Consider the following 22764-nt stretch of genomic DNA (forward strand, 5'->3'; position numbering starts at 1 on the left):
CAGCATAACAAACACACAATAAATACCACGTTTGCTAATAACAATAATTAAAGTAAGAGCACTTCGCTCAAGCTGGAAGAGGATGCATATTTGATGCCCATTCAGCGTCCAAGACTTTCACATTGATATCTGAGCGGTGCAGCATGAAGTGATTATTGTAGATATATGAGTAGAAATAGATAAGAGCATTGCAGTTATTTAGCAGGAGAGCTTTGATTCGTTTGAACTTTGCCTACCTATATGGGGTACTATTTCCTTCCTAGCAAAGCTATGACATTTTCGATACGTCTGCTATTTTATTTATGAAATATTGAAATTTGGAATTTTTATTTTTTTTTTAAATCGGATTGAGTCAATAAAATTGATTATTATCAATTTTTCACTCTCCACAATTAACGTATTTTTAGGGGATTTTAGTATGGTATGCATTTCAATATTCATATTCAGCTGCCTTCTGCTTATTTCTGCTCTTATGAAATGGCAGCTGAATATTACTTTACATTGAGTTAACATTGCACTTTTGTTTAACCTTGGGTTAACATACAAATATTAGCTTAACAGTCGCTGGTGAATGATTTGCTTTCAGTGCAACACAATAGGCATTCACAATATTTCAATATATTCACAATTGTTGAACTTTTGAAACTTTTCACAAATAGGAATTGAGTCGGATCGAGTCACAATAGTTAACGCTTGTTAATCTTTGACTGTCTATAATTCGGACTGTTATTGGAGCTCCATTTAATTTAACGACTGGCTGTAGCATTTTTTCGTTTTTTACTTCTTACTCTGTCTACAGCTGTCAGCAGACAATTAATTTAGTTGCTTTACTTTTCTTTGCTGTTTTGGGTGTGTGACACATGTTCAACTTAATTTCCATAAATTGCTGGCTAATTTGCTAGCTCATAAGCGTGCAAGGGTGGGATTGGCATGTTTATGAAAACTACAAGCGAGCAAACAAACATGAGATGCAATAAAATTCGTCTGGCAGGTTTGCGTGCCGGAAATGCGATTCCGGTCTAGACACAATAAGGGAATATTCCAAATGTTATTAGTGCCGGCAGCAGAACAGAAACTACAACAACATCAGCAACAATAGCAATAGCAATAACAATAAGTATAATAATAACACCTGCAGACAGCATTTTACTGCATTAAAAGCGCATTAGTTGCGAGTGAGAGAAAAAGGTGGAGCCATGCTGCGTATACGTAATACGTGGCAGGAGTCCTGTGCTATCTGAGTCGCCCCCAAAGGAGCATGTGCATCCGACTGTGCACACACACACACAGACACCCACATACACATACACAGATACACTTTTTTAGTTGCCGCAACTTGAGTGCTCACTGCCAGAGTCTATTAAATGCCATTGGTATTTGTGTGCGTGCGTGCGTCTGTGTTTTGGGAGATGCCAAACACTTTGCAGCAAATTAATTTGAGCTTTTAGCCCGAACAGCGAATGCTTAGTGACAATTAATGTGGCATTAAAGCTGAAATATTGCGTATACGCAGCGCACTGCACATAAATATATAAATTTTATTGATTTCAGGCCGAGCAGGAAACGGGGCCAAGGCAGCGGAAACAGCAGCCACAGCAATGCAAGCTGAACGAACAAGCACAAGTACATGATGCAACAACAACAACAACAACAACAGCAACTTTATTCCACTTTTGTTGGACATGCAACAAGGAAAAACTGCTGGAAGCGGCAACAAAAGAAATACCAACAACCAAACAATATCAACAAGAATGAGCGTGAGCCAAAGGAGTCGACTCGAGATGTTTGTGGCACAGCCGCCTCCCAATCTGCCCCCATCAGCCACGCTGCGCGCGCCACGCAGACACAGAAATGCAATTGAGTTTAAACGGCAACAATTGTGCTCAGTCTCTGCTGGCTGCTTGTTTGCATAGAATTGTGCATAGAAACCAGTCGAAAACACTTGCAGGTCCATATATGTACGTAGATGGGGAAGTATGCCCCCCTCTCCCTCCCTCTCCCACTCTCTCACTCTACAACTAGACGTGCAACATGGTGTACAAATTAAAAATGTGCCAGCGGCGTGACAAAACTCTAAATATAACAGGAACTACAAACAAGCAAAGCAGAGCCAAAGCAGAGCCAAGCAGAGCAGAGCAGAGCCAACCCGAGCAGAGCTGAGAATTTGTGAAATTAAACCTGTGCCCCAGACTTCTCCCATTTCCATGTTAATAAATCTGACACAGCATCTGTCATGAGTACAAATTCTGCAATTGCTTTGTGTTTCTCTTTATTTAGTATTATTATTATTATTATTATTTTCATTTTAAATGCTGCAATTTATAGTAAACATAGTTTTCAGAGCTAAAAGTTTTTATTTAGTTTCAGTTACTTTAGAATGAAAGTTTATCAAATTAAGCAAAGCTGTTCATACTTAATTGTAGATTGTTTGAAATTTTAAATAACAGTTTATATATATATACTTAACTAACTCTGTGGGAGTTCTATATGATATATTTAAACTAGAATTTAGTACAAAGTGTTAAGCATTCAAATATATAATTCTCTATTCGCTTGAAATGGAGCTCTGCTCAATGGGAAAATGATATGAGCATTGACAATAGAAATAATAATAAATTGTTGTTATCGATAACAATCGATAATTTCAATTAAAATATATTCTTAAAACGAATTTCAACCAAATGAATATACAAAATAAGCTGAATGTCCATTTCTTGCTACAGTAAAAATTATTTAATAATAAACTTGCAATAGTAAAGGATAAGCTGAATGCAGATGTTATGCTGTGAATGTTTTTCTTTAGTAAATGTCATTCAAGGATCAGCTAAATGACTATTTTATGCACTGAAATTCTTCCTATAAAAGAAGTTTTGTTATAATTCATTTTCCTCACTCTAGGTTCAGCTAAATGTGTGCATTGAGTTCAAGGTATCTCTTATTCGGGCACATCGTACTAGAATAGTCTTACTTTTTTCATTTAAACCCAAACCTCTTTTTATACCCTGAGCCCATTGAACATGATTGAAATTTCAGAGTGTGCATAAAAGAAACCCAAACTGATTGAAATGTAAGATCTTTCAGGGTATCTCCTAGTCCAGCAGTGCCACGACTCTTACTTATTCGCTGCTCTCTCTTTGCCTTATAAAGGCATCTATTTAATTAATATTTGTACAGCACAAAGCCGTAAGCTCTGTCTTTTCATTATCTTCCATTGCTTATTGTTCTCTCTGGCTTCCACAGCTGCCTCTACTGATAAATTTCAGCTCTCAATTAAAAGTTGTTGAACATGGTTCTTATAATGCAGTTGGCACAGTTCAGAAAACTTCAGTTATAAGCATTCCCTCCTTGATTTTTACTCTCACTCAAAAGATTTATTACCTTAACAGCAGGTATTTTCTTTATCTAAATCACATTTCCTGTAAAGTGCATCAAGAGATTAAAAAGTTGTCATGTATATTTAATAGTTATGACAGGCAGAGTCAGCTTAACTGCTGCCATTATCAGCACGAAAAAAATAAAGAAGAAGAAGAAATGTGAAGACAAATAGAAAATAAAATTCTCTATTTATTATATTTAATGTTTGCCAGACAGGCACACTCACTCCATACATACACACATACACACATATACATATACTTTGTACATACTTTATAAATACGACGCTACTCAGGCTACTTATACGCAATGCAAAATTTATGGCTCTGCCTAGAGTTTCGAGTGGGTAGCAATAGACAAGACTCGGCGCAGCAGAGGCTGGCCCCAAGCAGCCATATATTATGGCTATACACAGTGTAGTTAGTATATATATACATATATATATATTTAAATTTAAATGCAAATCAAGACAGAGTCATGCAGCAGCCACAGCTAAAGAGGAAAAACGAATGAAATGGAGGCAAGCGAATGCTTTAAGAATTCGCCTACTAGTTGAGCACTTCATTAGTGGCTTGTGGCAATTGGCGCGTATCGTGGAATTTATTTGCCGCTGTCAGCTGGCTGACATTTTCCATTTAATTGTGCCGCGTCTACGTGGCCAACGTGGAGCAAGAAAAAGTGTTGCCCAAAAAGTTTCAGCTAGCTGCAGCCGTGTGACACAAAAATCAATAAGCGACGGTGCTGGCAATTAATGTGCGACAATTGCAGAGAGATTGTCTACAATCTAACAACTACAAAAGTTGAGAAAAACTAGAGATTCTCTTAAACTCGGTGCAGAAAGTTTATGCGCAATAAATTTGCCCGGATCGAGCTGGAAAATGAAACTAGATTTTTACATGTAAGCCCGCAAGCCAGCTAAATGTCCTGGCAAAAGTTGAGTCATTCTGCGGCGCTGAAAAGTATGCTACGATTTTTCAACTTTCTTTTCTATTTTTTTTAGAAGTCGCACAGAGAATGACCAGCAAAGTGCGTACATAAGTAGAGCAAACAGAAGTCGAGAGTTGTATCGCCGTGCGTGAGTGAGTGCAGCTGAGTTACATAGTCAAGTGGAGTGGAGTGGAGTGGTGGGGAGAAGAGAGGAGAGGGACGGGGAGCTGAGCAGGCGAGTAGCTGGCATCTGTTTAACTTGTGCTGAGCCCTCGAGTTAATTGAAATGCAGCCGTGCGCTTTGTTAAATCTCAAATGATAAACATTGCCAGCGGCCATAGATCAAAGTACAAAGGAGTAGCAGCAACAGCAGGAGTAGAATCAGCAACAGCAGCAGCAACAACAGCAACAGCAGCAACAGCAGCAGCAGCAGCAGCGGGTTGCTTGCTCTACTCAAACTCAGCTCAGAGACGACTTGTCTCGCTTTGTGGCTGACACGCTGCGTTGCGTTGTTTGCAATTAAGTTTTGTGACAGCAAAGGCACTCGCAACATATGGCAACGCTTAATCAACAGAACAATGGCTGCCGGAAATGTGCTGCCACTGTGAGAGAGAGAGTGTGTGTGTGTGGATGAAAAGACGCCAGTAAAAGCTATCAACTGATATACAAAGATACTACTAACACACACAAACACACACACACACATAGAACTTCATTACACACTCCTGTCGTGTATGTGGGTCACGCATTGAAGCGCAAATTCCATTGAATTTATTTAATTTATAGTTGGCATAGTTGGCTATGCTTATGTTAATGCCAGCTTAATGGCGTTCAACAGCTTTATGGCAAATTTATACAGCTCTATGGGACATTGCCCCGGGCGAGGGACTTAAAGTGCCACATTAATCTCTATAAACTCGAAAGCGATTTAAATAAATTGACTGTGCAGTCACTCAAGACGTCGCTAACTAAATTGTCAAGCTAAAATGAAAGTCATTTTGACAAATGCACACCCACACATATGTATATGTAAGGATATCTGCTATATGTGCTAGTTTGCTGCTGTGTAGAAGAATGTGAAAGAGTTTCGTGCAGATATCAATTAATTGAAAGCATTTCAATGCACATGCCGACAATAAGTGCTATCAGCTTTGCTAATGATTCACAGCAAGGCAACAAACACTAGCTGAAATGGTATAGACTAAGAGATGCCCTGGAATAAATTATAATACCTATGAAAAGCAACTCTCGAAACAATCGGATTGAAAGATTGCTTAGACAAACATTTAAAGAGTAAGAGAGACAAACTTGCTATAAAAATCTACACTAGGAAGATTCTAGACACGTCTATTCGTAGAACTACCTTTAATAGTTATAAACATGACTTAGACTAAATCATACTAAATTGTAAAATTAAGAAACAGAAAAAACAACTTTGAAGGAAGCTTTATTCATAGAACTATCTTTTTATTTTGAAACATCAGTTATACTAAGAGATACCCCAAAAAGTAGGAAAGACAAACTTGCTATAAAAAGCCAATTAAAGTCTATTGGAATTTGATTATAGCAGGCTTGAGTTTTCTGTGTTAGAGATCTTCCATGAAACTTCTATTCATAGAAATATCTCCATGGCTTCTAACAGTAGAACAGATTGAGAGATAGGTTGACTAAGAGAGAACCCAAAGAGACCCAAAGACAACTCCCGCTATAAAAAAGCGACGCCATAAAAAGCAATTAAATTCCTTGCATTTTTTCTTAGAACTGCCCAAAGCTACATCCCAACAGATTTAATGATAGCTTATACTTGTATATTCCAACTGCCTCTTCATGCCCATTTTTCTTCCTACAGGGTATCAGAGAACAACAAACAGTGCTGAGATGGAGCGACAAATGCGATTTAAGCTGTTGCTGCTGCTGCTGCTGCTGTTGCTCCTTCTGCTGTTGGTGTTGCTGCAGCAACGAGATATACGAGTCTCTGTCAAGTAAAAGTGGAACAACAGCAGCTTCCATGACAGCTGGAACAATGGCAGCCATTATCAATAATGGCATGGGTATGGCAGTGTGTCTTTGGTCTAGCAACAGGCATGGTCAGACACAGACCCCAGACCCGGACTCAGACCCACCCAGACAACGAGGCGTATGCGCAATGTAATCCACTTAGTTAATGCTGCAAGTGGCAACAGTTGGCAGCAAAAAACTGACGAATTACGTATCTCACTTACCTTTTAACGGAATTACAGCAATTATCGGGTCCACAATCAATCCCTAGAGCGCACATATTGAAGCTGCAAAGAGAACAGAACAAAAATATCAGATTAGAGACATTGATATGAGCGCAAGTCGAAGTCGAGCTGCAAGTGAAAGTCGAAACAACATCTAATTAGCAGCATTGATGGACGGGACTGACAATGGCAAGTCGATCGAATTCTTGGCAACAACGAGTGCCCACTAATTAGTGGGAGTCGACAACAGATACTAAGGTTACGATTAGTGCAGAGAGATAAACAAAGCGAATCAGGATATACGAAGTTTGTTTTAAAATACCTAAAATGCCCAAACTTTTATCATCAACTCCACAAAAGCCTAACAAAATTTACTGCTTTTATGTCGTCTGTCAACTGGCTCAACTAGAAAATTAACTTTTGCCGGATCAAATGAGTTTGGGTATGCTCGACTAAGAGATGTGCTGTAGTGTTTTAACATCATATAGATTTTTGGGTAGATGGAAAATGAAATTTGCTTTTGGTTTTTAAAAATGTGGAAATTAGGGGCAAAAAAAAATTAATAAAAAATAAATAAATTTTTGTGTATACCTAGAAAAATATTTATATTTATATTTAAAAATATATGTGCCCTAAATTGGAATATAACTTAAATTAAAATTAATTAAATAAAATTGATTGAAAAATATAAAACGCAAAAAAAAAATTTTAAGCAAAATTGAAATATTATATGTTTAAATTAAGATTTTTGTTTATTTTTAATATTATTTTTAAAATTAATTTTTTTTTTCTTAGCTATGTAGCAATTTTATCTTATATATTTCATATGTTTTGGATTCCTTTGGCAAAGCGTTGCCTTTTAACATATGTTTTAATTCAAAATAAATACAAAAAATAAAAAATAAAAAACTGTTTGGATTAAAATTGATAAAAAAAATATAAACTTTAAACTACAATTTATTCCAACTAAATGCTTCACAAATATTTCATTTAAATTGCATAAAAATTCATTAAGAATAGAAATTAAATTACGCTGGAAGTCAACTTAAAAGTTGAAATAAACTTGAGATAGTTAAGTTGAGTCAAGTTACGGCAAATGATTGCTAGTTTAGTACTTTCTCTGTCGAGTGCCACTTGAAATTCCAAGAAAATGTAATGTAATATACCCTTTGGCAGCCATTGGGCAGGAGGTAGGACTTGATTACACGAAAAACTTGCTGGCATAAATAAGCGCACAGCTGGCATATGAATTGCAAAAACAGTGAAGATAGCAACCACATTGGCTGGCCGTGTGTGTGGGAGTGGAAGTGGGAGTCTGCGTGTTTGAGTGTGTTTGTGTGTGTGTAACTGTCAGAGTCATAAGTTACATCTTGCATACTTTTGTGAGCGGAGCAACGCAAACTCTTTCACTCGTTATTAATGCGAGTGGCTGCTACTTAAGTGTGTGTGCGTGGGATATGTGTAGATGTGCAGATGTGTGTGTGTGTGTGTGTGTGTGTGAAGTGTGTAAAGTGTAGACCAGTTGACAGCGCAACTGAAGCTACTTGTGTAACTGCTGTTTGCTGCGGCTGCTGCTGCCGCTGCTGCTGCTTCTCTGCTGCTGCTGCTGCTCTGCTGCTGCTCTGCTGCTGCTGCTGCTCTGCTGCTGCTGCTGCTCTGCTGCTGCTGCTGCTCTGCTGCTAATCAGCATTGACAGTTGTTGAAAGTTCGTCAAGCTAATGTCGAGCTATTTATGAGAGCTCAAGTCAGCTGCTTGGGCTTGAGCTGTGCTTGCAGTCAGTGCAGCAGGGGCGGGAGAGAGCCGTGCAGCATTAAGATGTGGCAAGAGCAGCTTAAATTTACTTTATGCGGCTCAACTCAGCGCGCAAGCAATCAACATTAAGCAGGGCGCTGACAGCAGCTTAATCAGCATTAAGTGCAGAGCGACTAAGAGAGCGACAGAGAGAGAGAGAGAGGGTGAGGGAGAGGGAGCAAGTCAAAAAGGGATAAAGGATACAAGTGTGGCAGCTATAGGGGCGCTTGTGGCGATGTTTGGGATATATGCAACACTCAGCGAAAGAGAGAGAGAGCGGGAGAGAGAGAGAGAGAGACAGAGGCAAGGCAGACCCGTAGGCTGGATTTTTATTGTTTGCCACAACTCTTGAGTCGAAAACAAATTGCAAAAGTAAATAAAACAAAGGCGCGGCAACAGGCTGACAACGGCAGGACAAAAGAAATGCTGGATCTGTGGCATGCGGCATACGGCATGCGGCATGCAGCATGCTGGGCGATTGTGGCAAGTGGGGCAAGGTGTTTGCGCTTGTACGACGTGGCAAAGCGTCCACAAAGGACATAATGAATACGCTTAACTTTTAAGTCACGCTGCGAGATAACTTTCCCCGGAATAATGGTGCGAATAATGATGCTGGCAAGCAGCAGAGGCAGTGGCAGCAGCAGCAGCAGTGGCAGCAGTGGCAGCAGCAATGGCAGCATCAGCAACAAGGACATCAGAATTCAAGACAAAAGGCAAGCCACACAGTGCCATAGATGCGTGAATGCTGAATATAAATCAGATACAGACTCAACCTCAACTCTCTCTCTCTCTGTGTGTGCGTGTGTGCGTGTGTGCGTGTGTGCGTGTTGTCATTAATGTAAATGCGACTCATTAAAGTGTCAATACGACTCTCGATGCGTCGCAGCTGGGCAAACAGAAAGAAACGCACGAAACTTCAATCAATATGCGATATGAATGAGCTGATATGATCCAGCTGCAGCACATTATACATGGTATAGACACAAGGCAGCTGAAAGCCAAGCAATTGTCATGATCTTGAGCAGAAAATGCCATAGCAATTATGTGAAGGCTAACTGCAGCAGGCAAGTTGGGAAACTGAAGCGATTTTTCTGCGAAGAGGAAAATATTAATCAATGAGAGATGCCTTTATATATATCAAATATAATAGCTGTACAAATATTTGAGAATAAAATGCGTATTTTCTGAGTTGAAAGCAAAGAGGAAACATGAAAGAGTATATATATTATATAGATAAATATTCCATAGAGCACTGAACTGATTTCATGTGAATCAATGAAAGGAAAAGCAAAAGTGTTTACAGGAGCAATAAGAAATGAGAATTCATTTGTAGGAAATTTATGTAATGGATATTTCTCCAGAAAAGTGAGTTTTCAAGAATTGTAAAATAAAACCTAGATGCTCGTACTCGAAGAAAAGTAGATGTTTCTGGAGCCATGCCCATATATCAATTTTATCTGTCTGAGTGTATGATTTATTGAATAGGTTACACAGCGAGTGCCTAGGCCTTGGAAGCACATCACACAAGAAAATATATATGACGACGAGCTGAATCGGTTCATCTATAACCGTCTATACGTTTGTATAGAAGAGACTAAGAGCAATACAAATACAATACCAGCAAAATAACTTTTATGTGGTTCAACTTCCAGAATTTTGGCACCACTAAATCACTCTGCTTTTTGGCAGTTCAATTAAAAACTTTCGATCGAAAAAATATTTAAAGCGCATGCAGACAACTTGCAATTTCCCAATGGCATTGCCCTAGGTCAAAGCCCAACTGCTAGCGGGGGATGAGAGCTATGCCGCAAGGTTTTGTCTCTGGGCCCAAAAACTCATTAGAGTGTTACGCGTTGTCCCAGCAAATGAGTCATCTTTGAGCAAATATGCACAGCAACCAATCACACACACACACACATTCACATACAGCAAATAGCACACACACGTGCCACACACACACACACACACACTTGGCTGTCAGGGCAATGTCAACGCCCAGCAATTTGCGCATTGGTGTGTGTGAGCCAAATTTATTCGCGTTTTGTGTTTTTGGCAAATGCAATCATTTTGTTACGTGGTTTCATTTTACACACACACACACACATACACACATATACGTGATGACTACCCCTAAGCCAATAACATGCAAAAAGTTCGTTTATAGCTGCCACACACACACACACACACACACACACACAGACAGAGACAGAGACAGCGCGCGTGCAACGTGGCGTATGTGTAACGTGTGCGCAAATATTGTCTCAATTTGGCGCTGGCTTCACTCTCGCCACACTCTCTCCACACACACACACACACGTACTCCGAAATTGAGTCGTCACAGCTTATGCAGATGCAGCCAGCCACCAGCCCGGCTATCCGCTTACTCCACACCCACAACAATCTCGTTTTCTCGCTCTCGCCTCCACCCTCGCCCTCGCCCTTGCTCCTGTCTTTTGCTTGAGCTTCAATTTGGAAATAAACAATTTGTATGCGAATTTTGCCTTTGCCATGCAACAGCAGCCCATGAATATGAAAATTTTCCAGTTGCTGCAATTTCCTCGTCTTCCTCGCCAGAGTCGTCAATAGGGACGAGTGCAATCCTCCGATCGGAGCAGAGTCATTTTCTAGCCAAGCGCCACCCACAGCCTTGGCACAAACAAAGTCTTTGTCTCTCTAGACTTGAAAATTGAATGGAAAATATGACGATGTTCGATTTATAGAGATATTCTATCAAGCAGCTGCATATATAATCCTTCAACAGCCGGCCACGCCCCCTAGAAGAGCTCGGTAGAGCTATTGCAATTTGAGGGCAAATATAAATATTTGGCTAACCAAAATGGGAGCAAGCAACGAAACCAGTTGAAATTAAATGCTTAAGCAAATTTCCACTTCAATCAATCTCCCTCTTCCCCTCCCCCTCTCTCCACTCTCGCAACTCCCTTAACTCTTTATTATGGCCATAAATGACTGAATATAACCCAAACCGCTGACTGTAAGTCTGCAATAAGCTGCAACAACAACAACAGCAACAACAGAGAAAACATTCATGCAGCAAGGATATATATTTTCATAAGGATAACATGCGTTGCTTGCATTGGAGGCATTTGTTTGCTTGTAAATGAAAAGCTAAAAGCATATTTTACGCAGCTGCATCGGCAAATGAAAAGCTCATTTTCCAATGAGACAACGAGGCACTGGCAATGGCAACAACAACCAAGCTGCATAATGCATTGCGTAAACAACATTTGAGACAATGGCCAAAGCGAAAAGTTGAAATTATTGGAGTTGCATATCGAAGCAGACTACGGACTACAGAGAGTATGTTGCTCTTAGAGCGATATAGCCTTTATGTAGCTCATATGTGGGTATAAAATACTTTGTAGATAAGCTTATACGCATGGAGTTACCACAGAGGAGAAACTATTTTCTGAGAGGTTTTCTGTCAGTTACAGAAAATTTAATTGCACTTGTTGAGCAGGATAAGAGCGGAAAGAGAATTGCTTGTAATAGAAATTTAAATCGAGAGAAGAAAAGCAGTTGCTTGTTAGAGTTGTTAAGACCATCGATGCAAATTAAGCTTTGTTCTAGATCACTGGATTCGATATATCTATGCACCTGGCGCAAAGCAGAAACAATGCTTGTAAATAAAATGCAAAATTTACTTTACTTTTTTTTTTTTTTTTTTACATAACAATTAGTCAAACTTTTTTGATAATACAAAAGTTCTGGCTTATGCAGCCCAGCAGAGTCCCATTAGAAATTATTTTAAAAAAAAATTAATATATATATATACGTTATAAACTCAACTACTTACTTGCTATTATTATTTTTATTTTATTTGTTTATTTTTTATTACTTTTTTTTTTGGTATTTTATATATATATATTTTTAATTTTTTGTTAAACTTATTTTATTTAATTATTTTTTTATTTTATTAACTGAATTTTCGTAAACAAAACTTTGAGTTACTTGCTTAATATAATAAATATTTTTTTCTGTTAGTAAATTAGTTTTATTTACTTTACATGCATATTTTATATTTTCAAGTATTAAAATTTACTTATTATTTTATTTTATTCTTTTAATTATTATTTAAATTTTTTCTTGTATTTTTTTTTTTTTAATATCGTGTGAGTTATCGCTGTCAAAGAAAATCGAGTGGAGTCGCCTACGATGTTTTTTTTTTCAGCTCAATTGCCAGCACAGCAATTACTCAAGTCCTTTCTATGTATAATTTCCCTATCAAATGCTCAACTTGCAGCAAACAAAACTGTTGCTTTTTAGCATTAAGCAACGCTTGAAGGAGTCCTTTACAACTTCCGCGCAATTCATTGAAATTTTCTTAGGAAAAGTTGATATGTTTATTACATTACGTGCAGGCTCTCCTACCCCAATATGAAGCCATATGAATGCGGCACAGCAATGGGCTTAAGCACATCCGTTCTTCGTTAGGGGTAGGCAAGGGGCGAGGGGCGAGGGGCGAGGGGTGAGGAGCACATTATTAATGCCGAATACATTACCCACAATAAATATACATTTGAGTGAGCCTGAGAGGGCACAATTTTGCATTTAATTAATGCACTGAGTATTTGTCCGTCCTCTCGCCCGCTCAAGCTGAACTCTTTGTGCGCTTTTCCACAATCCACTTCAGACATAATCACCCAACAGGCTGGGATATAAGGTGTATATATACATTTGTATACTATGACGAGAGTGGAGCTCCTGCCAGCCAGCCAGCCAGCCAGCCTGCCTGCATGTCAAAGCGCTCTGAGCGAATGTGCCGCATTTGTATTAATGGCAGAGCCATTGAGCAGCAGAAGTCGCCGTCGTCGCTGCCGCCGCTGCCCCCAAAAGTCAAAGGGACACAGGCTCCAGCTCCAGCTGCAGCTCCTGCTATAGCTGCTGCTGCTGCTCCTGCTCAGGTATTTGGTTGCCTTTTGGCATTTGAAGTGCATGGCAATGTGCATGCGAATGCTTTTGAATCGGCTCATTCAGAGAGCCACCAAGAGGCGCAGAGCCCCACTCACACTCGCATCACCCTCCCCACTACCTTGGGGCTCTTTGCCTGGCTCTATATAAGTCTCTCATATGTGCAACTGAATAACTGAATCTGTTCATTGAGTGCATCGGGCTTTCGCATTTATTTAGCAATTACTCAACTCGTGTATGAACATTCAGTTATCCGCATGGCATGTGCATACGTGGGTTAATCGATAAATTCCAAACAGGTTTTCATTGCAGAGGCTACAAAAAGTGAGATAACTGCCGAGGATGGTGAGAGAGTTTAACATCAAACTGAGAAAAACATTTTCGAGCATAAAACCAAGCGGAAGCTGAAGGCAGCAGGTGATTTTTCTTCTTTCTTCTTTTTTAATACAGTTGGAGAAAGAACAACTAATGAAGCGAATGCTGAGATTGAATGAGAATGAATGGAGTGAATAGGATCATGAAACTGCAAATGAGTCAATAAAAGGGAGATAAGAAAAAGTTTTCAGAGCATTTACAATCAAGCTACATTAAGTAATTGATCAATGAATAAAGAGAGAGAGAGAGAGAGAGAGAGAGAGACAAAGAAAGGAAGAGCGACAGATATTTTGAGATATTGGAAGAGAGGACATGATATTATGAGAAAGAGAGAGAGAGATAGTGGGGCAAATATTAAAACAGAGAGAGGGAGAGGAAGCGAGAGAGAGAGAGATGGAGTGAAAGCAAATAGAGAGATAAGAAAGGAGTTGTGAAAAAAAAGGCTAGAATCTAGCTTGTAGCCAGCTTGCCAACGACTTAGGACAAGAGCTTTATAAATTTCAACTATCGCAAAATATTCGAATATTTAATATGCCAACTTTTTTTATCGAATTTTTAAATTAATTCACCCATTTATCTTCACCCTCGTTTCTCCAGTGACTGCAGCATTTTCCAGCTACTTTGTCGAGGTTAAACCCGCTAAAAGTTGGCTGCCAGCCAATTTATGGCCTGCAGCTTTGCAGCTGACCAAGCGCTTTGGCGCTGCTCGAGTGCCAAATTGTAGCACAATTTGAGCTCATAATAACAATAATAATAATAATAATAACAATATTCTACCTAACATAATCTACTTTACTCTAAGCCAAATTTATGATGATATTTATTAGTGGCCAGCATTTTGCTGGCCAATTAGACGCGTCACAGCTGGACAATTTTCTGTGGCCAAGCAGCCCAAAAGCGAAGCTGCTAAAAAAAATCATAACTGAATACTTAAAATGCAGCAGACCATGAAAAAGTGGCACAGTAAATACTGGAGAAAGATGAAGAAGCAGCAGGAGAAGGAAAATCAAATTAAAATTATGTCAAGCTGGCGAAAATATGCCACTAATTTCGAGTGTAAAGCGCACTTCATTTTTGTTGACATAAAAAACAGATCTCTGGGCATGCAGTCGATGCAGTCCTTGGAGATGTTTGCACTATGATGCTCTAGCTAAATAGTTTTTTAGTATATGTATATATAAGTTTGTATATGTACATATCATTTTTTTTAGCATTTTCCAAATTTATTAGATTTTTTCTTTTTTTTCTATGCTGCAAAATATTTTATATATATTTTATTCGATTTCCATTTTATTTTGTAATATTTTATTTTAGGGTATTTGTCTTGCTTATAGTGTTGGTCAATAAAATTCCTACATATCTATATTCCAATGCCTTCAGTATTTTGTATGTCTTAAAGCTTCAGCTAGACAAACTAAATTTTGTATAAAAATTTAAGTATAAAAATCCTAGAAAAATTTTTTCCCTTAATAAATTAATATATGTATATAATATATTTATTTCAGAATTTATATTTTCAAGAATTCTCCAAAAATATTCCTTCCCTTAAATGTTTTAAATGGAAGCAGATTTCTCTTCAAACTGTATGCCTTTCTATACACCTTTCTACTAATCCAATACTTTCAAGAATATTCAAAGCTGCACAAAAATCTATGCCATCTTGGCTTTTGCCAAATTCTCAATTAGCGCTTACCAGCAAATGTCTGCAATGAATGAAGGGAGAGCCTGCTAGAAGGGACGTTCGCCTTGGAGCGTGTCCATGACCAAGCACTTAAAATGCAACGCATACAAATGATGCAAAAGGTGTGTGCAGTAAGTGCAGCAAGTGCAGCGAGTGCCGCTAACTTTCCAAGCAGCGAGCGCCAAAGAACTTGGCTGCCAACTTTGGCAAACAGATTCGCTTTGATGGTCCGTTTCAAATGAATGGAGAACAGCTACAACAGCAACAACAACAGCAATAGCAACAACAACAACAAAGACGACGTCGACGAGTCAAAGAGAGTGAAAATTAGCAGTTCAAATGTCGTAGGTCATTCTCTTGCTATAGCTCTCTCTCTCTCCCTCCCTCTCTTTCTCTTTATTCTCCTCTCTGTCTCATTTTTTCTCATTTTCTCACTTTCTCAGCTTCGCAGCTACCTGAGACTCTGCCCAGGCAGTGACTTTTGTTTTATTTTCACTGCTTTTCATCACGTTAGACCCATCTCTTCCCACTCTCCCCTCTCTCTTTCTCTCTCTCTCTCTCAGCTGCCCTCGCTCATCAGTTTTGCATTATGAACAAAAAGCAAAAAAAGCGCACAAAAAAAAAATAGAATGCATTTTTTTTACTGTGCTTTATAAACTACTTTTTGCTAGAGTCTTGCAGCTGAGCTGCTGGCCGGCCACTGCTGCCACTTTTCCCTTTTGGCCGCTTGCCTATTGGCCAACTGTGTCAACCAGTTTGACCAGTTGGCTTGGTTAACGCTGCGCGCTCCTTTGTGGCAAACGTTGATTGCTCCTCGACTTCAGTTTCGACTTGGACGTCAATTGATTGGAATAGTTGCTCTCCCTCTACCTCCCTCCCTCCCTCCCTCTCTCTCTCTCTCTCTCTCACGCTCTCACTCTTCCCGTCTCCTCTAGCTTGATGTGGACTTTACCGTTTTCGCGTTTCAGTTACAAATTTTGCAATTCATGCCACGAACCAAGCCCAGTTCGAGCGTTTTCCTGGCCAACTGCAGCCTCCATTCTCATTGCTATTTATAACATTTTCTCGACTTTTGGTTTTCGATTTGCAACTGCTGCGACTGCGGCTGCTGCTGCTGCTGCTGAGGCAAGAAGAATGCGCCCCTTGCGAACTGCGCCCAATTTATAATGTGCGCTTTGAAGGCCTCTGCCGATTGGACAGCGCACAACAACAGTTTGCTGCGCCCAGGGAACCAAAGAGAACGAGAACGGTGAATGCGAATGGGAATGTAGAATGTGTAGAATCGCCAATGCAATTTACCATATATACCCGGTCGAATGAAGAAGTCAAGTAGGGTATATAGGACTAGGCTAGCATAGACTAGAAATCTTAGCTGATTTCTGATTGCAGCCCTAAGATTCCCAAGATACACTTGAGTTTAGGTGAACAATTTTGGGATTTAATTTAGAAAATTTTAAAACAACAAAATATGGATTAAATTTATAAAACTATTTCTTTTATATATATTTGCTTATTTTTATTTGCTTTATTTTTTTTTTTTTTTTGAATTTTGTAAATTTTATATATGAATTTATTAATGAATTTTTAATTTTTTAAATTTTATATATGAATTTATTTATTTATTTATATATATATATATATATATATATATATATATATATAATATATATATATATATATATATATATATATATATATATAATAAATATTTTTTTTTTTTTTTTTTATAAATATATGTTTTTCTAATTTTATATATGTATTTATTTATTTATTTTTTAAAATTTTTTTTAAATAATTTTTTTAATTTAATTTTTTTTTTTTAAATATATATATTAACTAATTTATATTTGATTTATTTAATACATATATATTACGATGTTTTTTAATATATTCATATTTACATGTTAGTTTTAATTTACTTTAAACTTTTCTGCAGTTTCTGGAACTATCTCTCTCTCTCTCTCTCTGTCAGTTTGGTGCAGGTATTTGCTAGTCGTGCCGCTTTAGCACTCGACTTTTTATCGCCCAATGTTTGTTACCAAACAAAAACCAGCTAAAAGCCAACGCCAAAAATGTTTTGTGTCCATTTGCTGCCACAACAACTTTTATGCGTTCGCTGCAATTGTTGTTGTTGCTGTTGTTGTTGTTGTTGTTGCTATTGCAATTGTTGTTTGTTTTGTTTGTTTTGCATGGCGTGAATGTTGCATGATACGAAAGATACAAGTTTTCTGACCACAAATGCTATCTAAATGCAATACGCTCGTGACGTTCACACCCCAAAAGTAATCGCTTACATAATAACACGAGCTATTAAAAGCGACCAGCTGACCAGATCCCCAAACTAACCAAAAAGTATTCCAATAACATTTTCGTGAATAATAAAAAAAAAAGAACCTAATTTAACATAAATCAAGCAACTGCTGTGTGTGTGTGTGTGCTTGTGGCAGCTGTTAATTAATTTGTTGCACTCACCAAAAGTTGGCAAACAAAAAACTGAATAACAAAATTTGTTGCTTTGATTTTGTGTTGGCATTGGAAATTTTCAGTTGTTAAACATTTTAATGTGAAAACTTTTCAATGGAATAAACTATGAATATATATGAATATATATGTGCATAGTTTACTTCATATTCATATATATGTATATAGTCTGTGTAGCACATCAAACAAATTGCTCTGCGCAGCTGCAGCATCAATGTGCCCCAGCACATGAACGCAAATTGAGTGGCAAACAGGCACACACATAATCACACGCTCTCACACACACACACACACACATACACGGTAACAAACAGGGCAACAACAACAGGAGAAGAAACCACAGCTAGTGAAGCATGTAAACTTTATTTAAATGTTTCAACATGTACATATATATTTTTATGGCAGCCGCCGGCCGGAGAACTGGAAGCACAGTTATGAGTGGCAAATGCCAGGAAAATTGCAACAGCCCTGCCGATGGCCCTTAAAGATAGGCCACGGCACTGCATCGCAGCAATTGTGCAAATACCATGCTGCTGCGTAAAACGAGGAATTTATAAACATTTCAGACATACCCTGTGCTTGAGTGAATAGTGGAGAGGGGAGGGGCAGACTTTAGAGATTTGTTGGAGTTAAAGAATAGTGAATCAGAAGAAGGGAGAATGGATTTGATGTGCTGTATGTGAATTTATAAGCTAATATGATTGAGTCTAAAGGCAAATGAAATATTAATGATATTTGATATTTGATTTATGGCCTATTTCTTAGCCTAAATTCTTCAATTATTGTAAAATATCATTCACAAAAGAGTACATAAAAGTAAATATGTGCCTTGGAAATATTTTAATATATTTTTGGATTTAGTTTGAGATTTTATAATATAATATATAAAAATATAGTATAATATATATAATTTTAATACATAATGAAAAATAATTACGGCACCTAAATCTAATTTTACTCTTCTCTAAAAGTCTTTTTGAAATAGCTCAACAAATCATTACTTGCCACGCCTATTGACCCCAACGCCCTCTCTGATTTTAATTTGTGCCTCACTTTCGGCAAAACCCATTTCTTTCTGTTATAATTGGACTACATATTCATATTTCAGCAACTCAAAAGTTTCATCATTGGCAAAAGTTTTATCCGACTCTTGCTTAATTTATTTAATCAATTTTTGCTCACTTTTTGTTCTAGTGATTTATTTTTCTTAAAAATCTGCGTAAAATCAATAAATCAAAGTAAATCAAATTCACATCAATTAGTCAACTCTGGCAGTTTCATATGATTTAAAAGCTTTGAGTCTATAATAAAGAGATTGTCTCGAGTTGAAGCTTGAACCATTAATTGTGTGCTTTATTAATTAATTTATCTTGGGGCAAGTATTTTTTGTGTAGATATAATTATCTGAGCTGTAGTATTATTTATTTAAATATAATATTTATATTACCTTTCTCTGAGTATCTAATTCATATCTCTACAAAAACCAACTGTAAATTCAGTTCTATTACCTACTCGCTCTTATGGCTCTCACTAATACAAATTGTTGGCCAACAGTTCTAGCAAAGTTTCAGCATATTCAGAAATTATAACGAACTGCCTAAGTATGTTCACAGCTCTCAACTATGTTGCTTCAAGTACTCATTATGCCAAGCTTAAAGCAGACTTCTGCCCATAGAGTTTGAATGTGGTATCTTAAGTGTATATATGCACTAGATATACTCTGCAACTGCAAAGATACAAATTTAATGTATTTATTCGCAATGAATAAAGAATCATACTCAGGTACAGGGTAGTAATCCAGACAGGGTATATATACATATATTTAGCTACATTTAAGCAGGCCACTCATGGCTCGAGTTTCTGTTGCAAAATTCTAATGCATAAATACCAACATATATACATATATAATACATATGTATGTATATATTTATTTATGTGTATATAGCAATTTAACCATCTAAAAACCGAGCTGAGTTTTCACTTTTTGCCAATGGCATTTCAAATGCTTTTTGCAGTTTCACCAAACCACAAAATACTAAAAATAAAAACCTTCTCCAACTCCAACTTTTGAGCTGTTTTAAGTGGTGGGGTTACGTTTTTTGTTTTTTTTTTTTTTTTGCTGTTGCTATTCAATGTGGCCGCAAAACAAATTAAAACATTTACTCACAAATGCAATGCAAAACTGTTTTTGTTGTGGCTATCTAAATGCAGTTAATGCCAGTTGCACAAAAACAGCAACAGCAACAACAACAACAACAGCAATAACTGTGGATGCCACAAAAAACAAGCAGCTCATTAGAGGCGCCCACTCAGCGAATGGCTTAATTTGAAAGCTGTTTATATTGTTTTGTTATTGTTGTTGTTGCTTGTTGTTGTTGTTTATTTCTGTTGCTGTCGCTGTCGCTGTTGTTGTTGCTGTTGTCAACTGGCAGCTGTAATTAATCACATTTAATTTATCAATTGCTGCTGCGTGGCCCTTGTCCACCCCTCCAGCCCCTCCAGCCTCTTGGGCAAACAATCGGCGAAAATTATTAAAAGAGCTTATGCAGCATTAAAGCTGATTTCGGCCTGAAATTTTATATGCTAATTAATAATAATAAATGAGCAGCAAATGCGAACTCAATTGCAAATGCTTCTACTACTTTTATTTTATTTTTTTTTTTAGCGCAAGTCTTTTTCAATTAAAAATGTAAATAGCCTCGAACCCTCGCACCCAAAACAGCTTAAAAAAAAAGAATTTTGCATTTTGCATTTGCAATGCAATTTGAACAATTTCGCTGTAAGCCTTTAATTATGAATTAATTCATTAAATAAGACAAAAAAAAAACGATGCATATATATTAATTAGATAGATGTACAACTAAATTGAGCGCAGTTATCAATTTCAATAAGATTATAGTTTAAATGAAAGGCTTTTTAATTGACTAAAATTTGATTGGTGAATTGATTGGCAGAGAAAATAGTTAATTGGGCTTTGATATATGATTGAATATGTGACTAAATTTATCAACTTATCAATTAACAATTAAAAATTATCGTTATATTTATATTAATTAATATTATTATTATTTATATTAATATTAATATAATATAATATTAATATATAATATAATATAATATTAATATATTAATTATATATATATTTTTTTTGTTTTTTAACAAATAAAAATTATGTACAAATTATATTGACTGGCTACATACTTTTAAATGTCATAATTAATTTATTTTTATTTATTAAAAAAAAGAAAAATATATTTCATTAAAATAATAATTTTCAGAAATATAAAATTTCAAACTTTTGATAAAACTAAAAAAGAATCATATGATGTATCATATATCATAAAAAATCAGTCTAACGAGCGGCTTTGTAGTATATCCAATAAACATTCAAAAAATACTTTTATGTTGTCTAAATGCAATATCTTTACTAGCAATAATTCTTTCTCTTTTTATGTGTTACTCTAACTTGTTATTTTTATTTATTTATTTTTTTTTTTTATTCTCAACACATTTAGTGCAACTACTTGGCTTTAGCCAAGATCAACTGCAGTTCAGTCACCTCAGCCAGATCTGGATTAGGTTTACAAGTTCTACAGTAAAACACTCTCATATAACACTAAAACATTGCAGCTCTTCTGCAGCTGCTATACAGTCCAGTATTCTTGCCTGCTTCCTCTGCTATAGCTGAGTTTTTAGCTCTAACACAAATGTTGCAAGTTCTATTGGTTGCATTGGGACTTTCAGCTGTGGCGCAGACAGGCGACGCATCAATGCCAGATACATACAGCTATTAGATATTGGATATTGGATATTGGCTATTGCCTGGCATGCCATGGCTCAGATGAGCTGCCGGCTAATGCAGCTACTGGCGGCTGTTTAACTGTTGTGAATTTGTCTGTGGTCAGTGACCTAGGCAAATGGCCGGCGCGCAAAAAGCCAACATGAAATGGCAAAAAACAACAACAACAACAACAAAACAAACATGTTTTAGAGCGCCGTCACATGTAGATGGAGAAAAAAAACATTAAAGAACGCGAACTGCTACAATTTAATGCCCCCCAGGCTGGGTCCGGCCAGGGTCCGAGGGGCGTGTAGGGGGCACGGCACACACAAAAAGACATTAACCGTATATGAATATGAATGCTCGTTAACAGCAGCAGAGCCAGTGCTTGCGTGTTAAATGCCATAAAAAAAAATGAATAACCAGAACAAGAACTACTACTAGAAGAAGAAGAAGAAGAAGAAGCAGAAGCACATGAACAACAACAAGCACACGAATTGTTGTAGAACGCACAACTAACTAAATAATGTGGCTATGTACGACATAGAGAAAGCATGTAACAGAGAGAGAGGGAGAGAGAGGGCGAGGGAGAGAGAGAGACATATAATTTTCATCATTGGGCGCAATTAAGCTCCCGCTGGATCGACAGGTTCGTTGCTTGAGTCTTTCGTTTTGGAAAATCTGCGTCGCTCATTATACAAACTAAATGGCTTATAATGAAGGTGCGTTCGCAGCGCAACAAAATTAATTCAATTTTATTGTAGCAGTCGAGAGACGAAGAAAACGAAAACAACACTTGATTCACAGCCAACAAACTGGGAATAATTCTCTGAACTCTGTTCTCAGTCTGTTTCTTCTCCTTCTTCTGCTTCGGCTCGGTTCGGTTCGGTTCTGGTTTCTTGAGTGATTTGCATGCGTGTGAATTTCGTATGCGAATCACATTTAGTTAAATGATTTTATTATCTACTCACATTTCCGCCCGTTGATATTTATTTTAATGTTGCCGGCGACCCAAAAGACCTGCAAGAGAAAAACGAATAAAGTTATTAAATGAGCAAACTGAAAATAAATTTAAAAAAAAAAGAAATTCATTCGAAAGTACATTTTAATGGAGCTCATAAAGCATAATAACTTAATAGCTCTGCTTGCTCACTGCAGCATCTCTGCAGTTCTCTGCATATGCAATCTCTCTCTAAGCTCA

General features: G+C 37.3%; 1 protein-coding gene across 5 annotated transcripts in view; it reads right to left on the reverse strand.

The window, feature by feature from the left end:
- The window catches only part of LOC6579008 (protocadherin-like wing polarity protein stan), a 75367-nt gene that overhangs the window by 20637 nt on the left and 31966 nt on the right, over positions 1-22764 (reverse strand). For all 5 annotated transcript variants that reach the window (XM_002004869.4, XM_044010446.1, XM_044010448.1 and 2 more), the window contains exons 3-4: positions 22535-22583; positions 6525-6587 (exon numbers count right to left, since the gene is read on the reverse strand). The gene's annotated coding sequence lies outside the window, so the exon portion shown is untranslated. The remainder of the gene's footprint in view (positions 1-6524; positions 6588-22534; positions 22584-22764) is intronic.

This window comes from Drosophila mojavensis, unplaced genomic scaffold (genome assembly GCF_018153725.1).
Source record: "Drosophila mojavensis isolate 15081-1352.22 unplaced genomic scaffold, ASM1815372v1 contig_80, whole genome shotgun sequence".
Taxonomy (NCBI): Eukaryota; Metazoa; Arthropoda; class Insecta; order Diptera; family Drosophilidae; genus Drosophila; species Drosophila mojavensis.